Source organism: Gracilinanus agilis, chromosome 3 (assembly GCF_016433145.1).
Source record: "Gracilinanus agilis isolate LMUSP501 chromosome 3, AgileGrace, whole genome shotgun sequence".
NCBI lineage: Eukaryota > Metazoa > Chordata > Mammalia > Didelphimorphia > Didelphidae > Gracilinanus > Gracilinanus agilis.
The window spans coordinates 492,256,552-492,265,424 of record NC_058132.1 but is presented as its reverse complement, the minus strand read 5'-3'; the positions used below and the strand labels follow the sequence as shown (position 1 = coordinate 492,265,424).

At 44.1% G+C, this 8,873-nt stretch overlaps 1 pseudogene; it reads left to right on the top strand.

Annotated features, from left to right (window-relative positions):
- The first annotated feature begins 3,669 nt into the window (after positions 1-3,669).
- On the top strand, positions 3,670-4,450 carry LOC123241760 (annotated as a pseudogene).
- Positions 4,451-8,873: the final 4,423 nt, after the last annotated feature.

Here is an 8,873-nt window from a genome sequence, read left to right as displayed (position 1 = left end):
TTATTAATTTCAGTGATCACATTCTTATATTTTCTCCAACCTTAATTTTTAACCCTTATATTGGGCAAAGTCTGTAGGTTTTAAAAGTGTGACCTAATGGTAAATCTGTGGAGGACATTACAAAAATGCAAGAGGAAAAGAGATGAAGGGAGGTTAGATGAAGAGAATGAGACCTGATGGTAAGAATAGCCAACAGAAGCCACTAGGTAGAGGGTGATGGTGGGGCAGCTGGGATCAGACCTACCTGTGACCTCCAGAAGGCAGTGAGATTGCTGCTCCAAAGGAAAACAGGGTGAGTAAGCTGCAAGGAAAATGAGAGATTTTCCATCCAGCAAAGAAAGCAGGGAATTTGCAGACCAGGAGTTCCTGATTTTGGCAGGTCACTCTGGGAGGTTCTTTCAAATCCCTTCATTCCTGCCCTCATTTCAGCTCCTGAGATGACTTTGCTCAGGTGCAGGGCCTCTGGCCCCACTACTGCCCCATTTCTTCCAGTATCAAAGCCCCAATGCTCTCTGGCATCCAAAGCCCTTTAGGACCCATTCCTTTCCTACTTTGCCAGGCTTCTTCCACCTTCCTCCCTGAAACATACTCTGGAACCTGGCCAGATTAGCTTCCTGGTAGTTCTATGAACAGGAACCCCCACCCTCCCCCCTCCTTCCCCATCTCCTCTCAGGCCACAGGCATTTTCTCTGGCTGTCCCCCATGGGCAGACAGAATGCTCTCTCTCCCCAGCTCATACCAATGACCTCCCTGGTTTCCCTAAAGTCCAAACTAGACTCTCACCTCCTCCAAGAAGCCTTCCTCAACTCCTCCCAATTCTAGTGTCCTCTCTCTGGTCAGTATTTCCTATTTAGCTAGAACAGAGCGTGCTTGGGGTAACCTGAAACAGAGGACTGCCCAAGTGGCAACAAGGGGCTTTCATTCAGGTAGAGGGATTGCAATGAGGATGTCACCAACTAAAGTGGGTGTAAAGGAAATTCCCTGCCCCCCTCCCCCAAGTCAGAAGGGGATATGGTTAAATACACTTCAACAGGAAAGTGATCCGGGGTTAGAGGAGAGCTTAACCTGTGATCAGATCAAAGACCCTAAGTTTAAGGAGATGGCACAAGTCTTCTCCAACAGGGGGAAGGGTTCTGAGGCTGCCAGGGATGAGCAGGGGAAGCCTGAGGCTCAGAGCCAGGATCCTGCCTAGGATTCTGCTGCCTTTCATGGGAGAGGACCCTTTGAAAGAAGGGGGGTGGGGTTGGGGGTGGCGGAAGCAGGAGCCTGGGGGGGGGTCTGGGTCCCAGGAGCAGGAAGGTAGGATTCTTGACCTCTTCCAGGGCCTTGTGAAAATTGTATCTTGTTCCGTCCTCAGTCAGGAAGTTTTAGCAGGAAACAAGATCCCAAAGGGGAAGCAGGCAGCCACAGCCAAACCCTCCCAGACACCAGAGCAGCCCCATGGACACATTGTTTCACCCGGTAACGAAATTCACAACCTGCCAACCGCTTGTCATCCGGGCTCTGCTAGTCCCGGATGTGCTCCTGCCCTACCCAGGTCCTTTCCGGACCTCATCCAGAGCTGCCTAACTCCAGAGCCGCGAGGGGCTCCCGACTTTGGGCTGATCTGAGTGTGTCCATGAGTGAGCCTCAAGGCGGCACCTGCGAGAGCTGGTTTTTCCCCCGAAAACCTCACACGGAGGAGACTTCAACCTCTCCAGACACATAGACGCACACACACACACACACACACACACACACACACACACACACACACACACACACACACACACACACACACACACACACGGGATCCACGCTGCCTGGGGCTGCCAGCTCTAACCCGTGAGGAAGGCAGTAATTAATGCCCTCTGAGGTTCCCATCCCTTCTCCCGCCGTGAGCTACGCCCTCTACTGCTGGATCCTCCCCACTCTGGGCTTCTTGTGCTTCTGTGATCTTCGCTTTTTTCTCCGCGGTCCCTGTTCCAGGAGGTCAGAAACTAATTAGCCATTCACTCAGTTGGAGGAGCAGGAAGTTCCTAGTTGCACAGATCTTTGGAACCAGAGGAAAGAGGTATGGACAGAGAACGGTTCTGAATTCTTATTTCCCAGAGACCTCAGAGCTGCCTGTGGTTCGTGGGCAGGACTGCTCCGCCCTTTCCGGGGAGGGGGGGGGGGGCCTGACCCTGCCCACCTTCTCTCTTCCCAGTTAGCTCCGCCTCACGCCCCACCCTCTCTTCCCCTCCCCACTCTCTCCGGGCCTGTGCAATCCCCTTCTCCTTTAGTCCTGAGTGGGAGCCAGGTAGGAAATGTTGGTCTCAGGGCTGCTCCTGCCTGTGCTCTCCTAGTTTAGGGCTCTGACTCCTGGCTTTCGAGATGAAACAAAAGGATCCCCGGGGTCACAGGGGTCCTGAGTTCCAAGCTCTTTTTAGTTATAAAATATTTTGGGAGACACAAAATTATTCTCTTCTCCTCCCCTCCTACCCTTGCAGAAAGGGAGGGGGAAAAGAAATAACGTGGGCATGTCCAGGATCCCGATGTCAGAGCCAGGCTTGAGAGTGGGACCCAGCAAAGGAGGGCTGAGGAGTCTGCAGGATGTTGCTAGAAAAGAGCCAAGCAGTTAAGGTTGACCTGAAGTGAGGTAAACTAAGTCATTGACCAGAAAACCTGTTTTTCCCTGGGGAAAGTAGAAATCAGAAATGAGCTTTCCTGTGAAGGTCAGTCAGCTCAGAACCAAAACAACACAGTCAGGATCCTGAGAAAGTAACTCTCTTTACTGCCTCATATTCCAGGATAAGATATACAATGGAAAGTCCAGAACCCCACGATACTAACCCAAATAGCTTCCAGATGAAAAAGTTTGCTTGCCTCATCAAGGTTATATCTCATTAATGAATATTGTTTGCTTTGAATCTTGCACCCTATAAAAACTGCATTGTAATTTTATCCCCGTACAGCTTTCACTAGGAAACTGCCCTGGTCAGTAGAGACAATTATAAATAAATATTGGTTCCATTAATTTGGACTTCTGGGTGTCTGGACTCTCTTTATGAAATGCACCACTTCAATTGGAGACTCCCAGGGAGATCTCAAACCCCGGGACCAGAAGGTAAGGACTTGGGAAAGGACTGTTGTGAATCAGTGTGTGTAAGTGTGAAGGTCTGGGTCAGAAACCTGAGGAAGTGAATGCTACCTTCTTTGGAGCCCAGCCCTGGTTCTGGTGTTTGAAATCTTGGACAAATTTTAATAGGTATCAAAACCACCTGTTCTGAAAATCAGGTCTGTTTTACTCTGGAGGTTTGGTCTATTTTGCCCAGGAATTTTGATCTGCTCTAGAGCCTTGGAGTTCTGTTTGCCCTATGGTGAGGTTCTCGAAATCTGGATCCAGTAATGGCTGGTGGGCTGCCAGGTGCAGTATTAAGCCCATAGCTCAGTTCTAAGTAGAGATGACTCTTGAGGTTACCACAAGGCTCAGGTGTATGAGTGCGTAATTAAATGTGTGTCTTGTGGATTTCTGTTGGATCCTTGTCTTTGTTTGGTTTACTATAATGGGTCAGTCCTCATCATGGGACTCTCAGGCCCTGCTAACATGTATTGTTAAGAATTTTTCAACTGCCCTGCGTCCCTGCTGGGCACCAGGGATCCTCCCGTGTTCCCCTCAAAAGCAGCAGCAGGAGTCGGGGTGGAGACATGGTGGTACTCTTGGTGGTGCCCTCGGAGGTGTCCGTGATTCTGTTGGTTATCGAAGGTACCACTACCACCTTTGCTTTCGTGAAGGACACATTATTTTCCTACATTTGTGAGAACATTAGAGACTATCTGCTCACCCACTGGGGAGAAAAAGAGTGTCAGCAGGATGTGAGTCTGCTGAGAAAACAGGCAGAAGTGGATTCTCACTTGGATGGAGTTGTGCCAATTCCCTCCTAATCTGAGTTTGGTGCCAATGACATGGAGCGGATGATTCAGGCCGTGATAGACAATATATATTGGCAGACGTCTCTGGACAGGAAGACCCCAGCCCTGAAACAGCTCCAGGGCCACATATGGAGGGCTGCCTTTGCAGCTGGGACAGTGAAGGCTGAATTCTTTGAAGATGTGGTTCCTGCAATAAGGAAATGGAGATAAGCAGACATGAAGGTGTATATTTATTCCTCAGGCAGTGTTGAGGCACGAAAGCTGCTCTTTAGCTATTCTACAGAAGGAGACATTCTCCAGCTTTTTGATGGCCATTTTGACACTAAGATTGGGCATAAAATAGAGAGTGAAAGTTATAGGAGAATTGCAGCAAGCATTGAGTACTCCCCCAAAAAACATCCTGTTTCTGACAGATGTTACCTGAGAAGCCAATGCAGCAGAAGAGGCAGATGTCCATGTAGTGAGACCTGGCAATACAGGATTAACAGAGGATAAAAAATCATATTTCAACCTCATCACTTCTTTCAATGAACTGTTCTTACCAGCAGCATCTTAGAAGTTTTCCTGGTTTTTGAGAGATCAAAACTATTCTTTGGAAGTGTACCTCTGCTCTTGTTTGCTAGGTTTATTCTACTGATAAAATAGCATATCTAAAGAGAATTGTATATTTAGATCCTCTTCTCCAGTTGTCCCTACGGGAGAGGGAAAGGGGAATTTTAATTGAGTGAAACAGAGGCCTATTTGTTAAAAAAAAAAATGGAGATAGGAATTGTTGAGAAGCTGCATCACTAACGTATTTGTTCCGCTGTGGGGATGGCTGTTGCTAAGCACAAAGGGTAAAATTATTGGAAAAAGGAAGAAATGTGTTTGCTTATTTTATCTGGTTCTTTACCAAGTGGAAAGCTAATTTGGAAAAAAAATCATTCTAAAGCCTCTCTATTCCTTGCAAACTTGCTATGACTTTAGAACCTTTCTACATGATTCTCATTTTGTGGTGATGGGAGCAAATATTTATGTGACCAAAGTGTACCCAGTCTCACATACAGGGCCAAAAGCCTACTGTTCACATCGAATAAAGAAGAAAACAATTAGGAATGAAAACCACTCCCAGCGCTTGACTGATTAACCAAGTGTGTATGTGTCATTAGGATAGAGCTTATAATTTTCACAGCTGTGACAGTGGGCCTTAATAACCTTACCTGTTACCAAGGTGTAAAACAAACTTGTAAATTAACCTCTAATAATAAGAAAGCTTAATGGTGCATAGGAGTGTTATCCTAGACTTCAATACTTGGCATGTCATCCCTAAGATCAAGAAAATGTTGTATTCTTTTCCCCTGGAATTGTTAGAGAAGAAATGTAAATTGTATAAGTAACATTTATCCCATTTTGGTTCTGATACATGTTCATGTTATATTTCATGTTGTCATTAAAAAACAATTTTCCTGGAGCAGCTGGGTGGCTCAGTGGATTGAGAGCCAGGCCTAGAGACAGGAGGTCCTAGGTTCAAATGTGACCTCAGACACTTCCCAGCTGTGTGACCCTGGGCAAGTCACTTGATCCCCATTGCCTAGCCCTTACCTCTCTTCTGCCTTGGAGCCAATACACAGTATTGACTCCAAGATGGAAGGTAAGGGTTTAAAAGAAAACAATTTTCCTCTGGTTATTTAAAAAAAATTTTTTTTCAGCTATTTAAAAAGGCAGCAGCTGATTATGGAACTCAAGTTTCCCTTGGTATGCTCTGCACCTTGTGTGAGTTGGAGTAGCCCACATTTGGGGTTGAATGGCCCCCAGAGGGGATTGCAGATTGCTCCATGGCCTACATGGTCTGGAGAAAGGTGTATCAGATCCCCTACATTGATATTGGATTGATTTACTTACTGATACCCCAAAGAAATTGAAGGCTTGCCTTTTGGGACACAATTACTCTGCTAAAACAGAGGCTGCTTTGCTAGCCAATTCATTCTCCTGAAGAGATATGAGCAGGCCTCCCAGAGGAGAAAAGAACAATCCTCCTCCTCCTGTGCTCCAAGAAGACCATGAGGAGCCCCACCATGTCAATAGGGAACCCATACACCCGCATCCTCTCCACCTTTCCCCTCTCACTCCTCATCCTCTTCTCCAGACCCCCTGTCTTCACCATCAGTGCCCCCATCAAGTCTTATGTACCCTCCTCTCCCAACAGAGGCCCTTCCCACAACTAGCCCATCTCATATGTGGCAGGCCACCCTTTATCATTATATTCAGGATTTAAGTCAGACTGAAGAGAAAACAGCCATGATCTCCTAACTACCCTCATGTTAGGTAGGACCCGGGATGGATGAAGATTTATAGCCATTCTTGGTCTATGCCTCTTTTTCTTCCACAGAACTCTACAACTGGAAATATCAGAATCCCTTGTTGTTTTTGTGCAGCTAGCTATAAGATTAAACTAAGGAAGGGGCAAAAAGAGTTTTAGATTCAGTTTCACAAAGGGGAATTTCTTTCCTAGTGGCTGGGCAGGCTACACAGGAGAAGCTGTGCCTGTTTCAGCAGCAGGCTTCAAAGCAAGAGAGAAAATCTAAGTAGGAGGCGGAGAAGATTTAAAAGTTCCTTCCCACAGTCAAAAATCCTCAACAGAGGATATAAGCAAATACATATTCAATGATTTTTCCTTTTTCTTCCTTGGATGGGCCCCCAAGGAATCAAAAAAGAAAAAAAATTTAGAGCAGAAAAGGGAGATTTTACTCTACAGTTTGAGGCATTTTTCACTTAAGATTTAAAATTAAGGGTTAATATATGCAACTTTGGAGGATTGCTAATGATTTTAATATGGTACAATGTAATTTCATTTATTGTGATAACTGTTTGTCAGTTAATGTGAAATGTTAGCCAGATTTTATTAAGAAAAAAAAACCCCAAAACTCACGATTAGAGGTTGTTTTTTTCCCAAATATTTATTAATATTCATCTTCAACATGGTTACATGATTCATGCTCCTCCCCTCCCCCTTGCCCCCCGCACTCCCCCCATCCATGGCCAATGCACATTTCCACTAGTTTTGTCATGTGTCCTTGATCAAGACCAATTTCCAAATTGTTGGTAGTTGCATTGGTGTGGTAGTTTCGAGTCCACACCCTCAATCATGTCCACCCCGACACATGCTTTCAAGCAGTTGTTTTTCTTATATGTTTCCTCTCCTGCAGTCCTTCCTCTGAATGTGGGTAGCATCTTTACCATAAATCCCTCAGAGTTGTCCTGGGTCATTGTATTGCTGCTGGTACAGAGGTCCATTACATTCAATTTTACCACAGTATATCATTCTCTGTGTACAATGTTCTTCTGGCTCTGCTCCTTTCGCTCTGCATCAGTTCCCGGAGGTCTCTCCAGTTTGCCTGGAACTCCTCCAGTTTATTATTCCTTTTAGCACAATAGTATTCCATCACCAGCATATACCACAGTTTGTTCAGCCATTCCCCAATTGAAGGACATACCCTCCTTTTCCAATTTGTTGCCACCACAAAAAGCGCAGCTATAAATATTTTCGTACAAGTCTGTTTATCTATGATCTCTTTGGGGTACAAACCCAGCAATGGTATGGCTGGGTCAAAGGGCAGGCACTCTTTTATAGCCCTTTGAGCATGATTCCAAATTGCCAGCCAGAATGGCTGGATCAGTTCACAGCTCCACCAGCAATGCATTAATGTCCCAATTTTTGCCACATCCCCTCCAGCATTCATTACTCTCCCCTTCTTTCATTTTAGACAATCTGCTGGGTGTGAGGTGATACCTCAGAGTTGTTTTGATTTGCATTTCTCTAATTATTAGAGATTTGGAACACTTTCTCATGTGCTTATTGATACTTTTGATTTCTTTACCTGAAAATTGCCTATTCATGTCTCTTGCCCATTTATCAATTGGGGAATGGCTTGATTTTTTATACAATTGCTTTAACTCCTTGTATATTTGAGTAATTAGACCCCTGTCAGAGTTTTTGTTATAAAGATTTTTTCCCAATTTGTTGTTTCCCTTCTGATTCTGACTACATTGTTTTTGTTTGTACAAAAACTTTTTAGTTTAATATAATCAAAACCATTTAATTTACATTTTGTAACTTTCTCTAACTCTTGCTTGGTTTTAAAGTCTTTCCTTTCCCACAGATCTGACAAGTAAACTATTCTGTGTTCACTTAACTTGTTTATAGTTTCCCTCTTTATATTCAAGTCATTCACCCATTCTGAATTTATCTTGGTGTAGGGTGTGAGATGTTGATCTAGACCTAATCTCTCCCATATTGTTTTCCAAATTTCCCAGCAGTTTTTGTCAAATAGTGGAATCATGTCCCAAAAGTTGGGCTCTTTGGGTTTATCATACACTGTCTTGCTGATGTCATTTTACCCCCAAGTCTATTCCATTGATCCTCCTCTCTATCTCTTAGCCAGTACCATATTGTTTTGATGACTGCTGCTTTATAGTATAGTTTAATATCTGGTACTGCTAGGCCCCCTTCCTTCACATTTTTTTCATTATTTCCCTTGATATTCTTGATCTTTTGTTATTCCAAATGAAATTTGTTATAGCTTTTTCTAATTCAGTAAAGAAGTTTTTTGGTAGCTTGAAAGGTATGGCGCTAAATAGGTAAATTAATTTGGGTAGAATGGTCATTTTTATTATGTTAGCTCGTCCTACCCATGAGCAATCAATGGCTTTCCAATTGTTTAGATCCAGTTTTATTTGTTTGGAAAGTGTTTTGTAGTTGCTTTCATATAATTGCTGTGTTTGTTTTGGTAGGTAGATTCCTAAGTATTTGATATTGTCTAGGGTGATTTTGAATGGTGTTTCTCTTTCTACTTCTTGCTGCTCTAGTGTGTTGGAAATGTATAGAAATGCTGATGATTTATGTGCATTTATTTTGTATCCTGCAACTTTGCTAAAGTTGTTGATTATTTCTACAAGCTTCTTAGTTGATTCTCTAGGATTTTTTAAGTAGACCATCATAT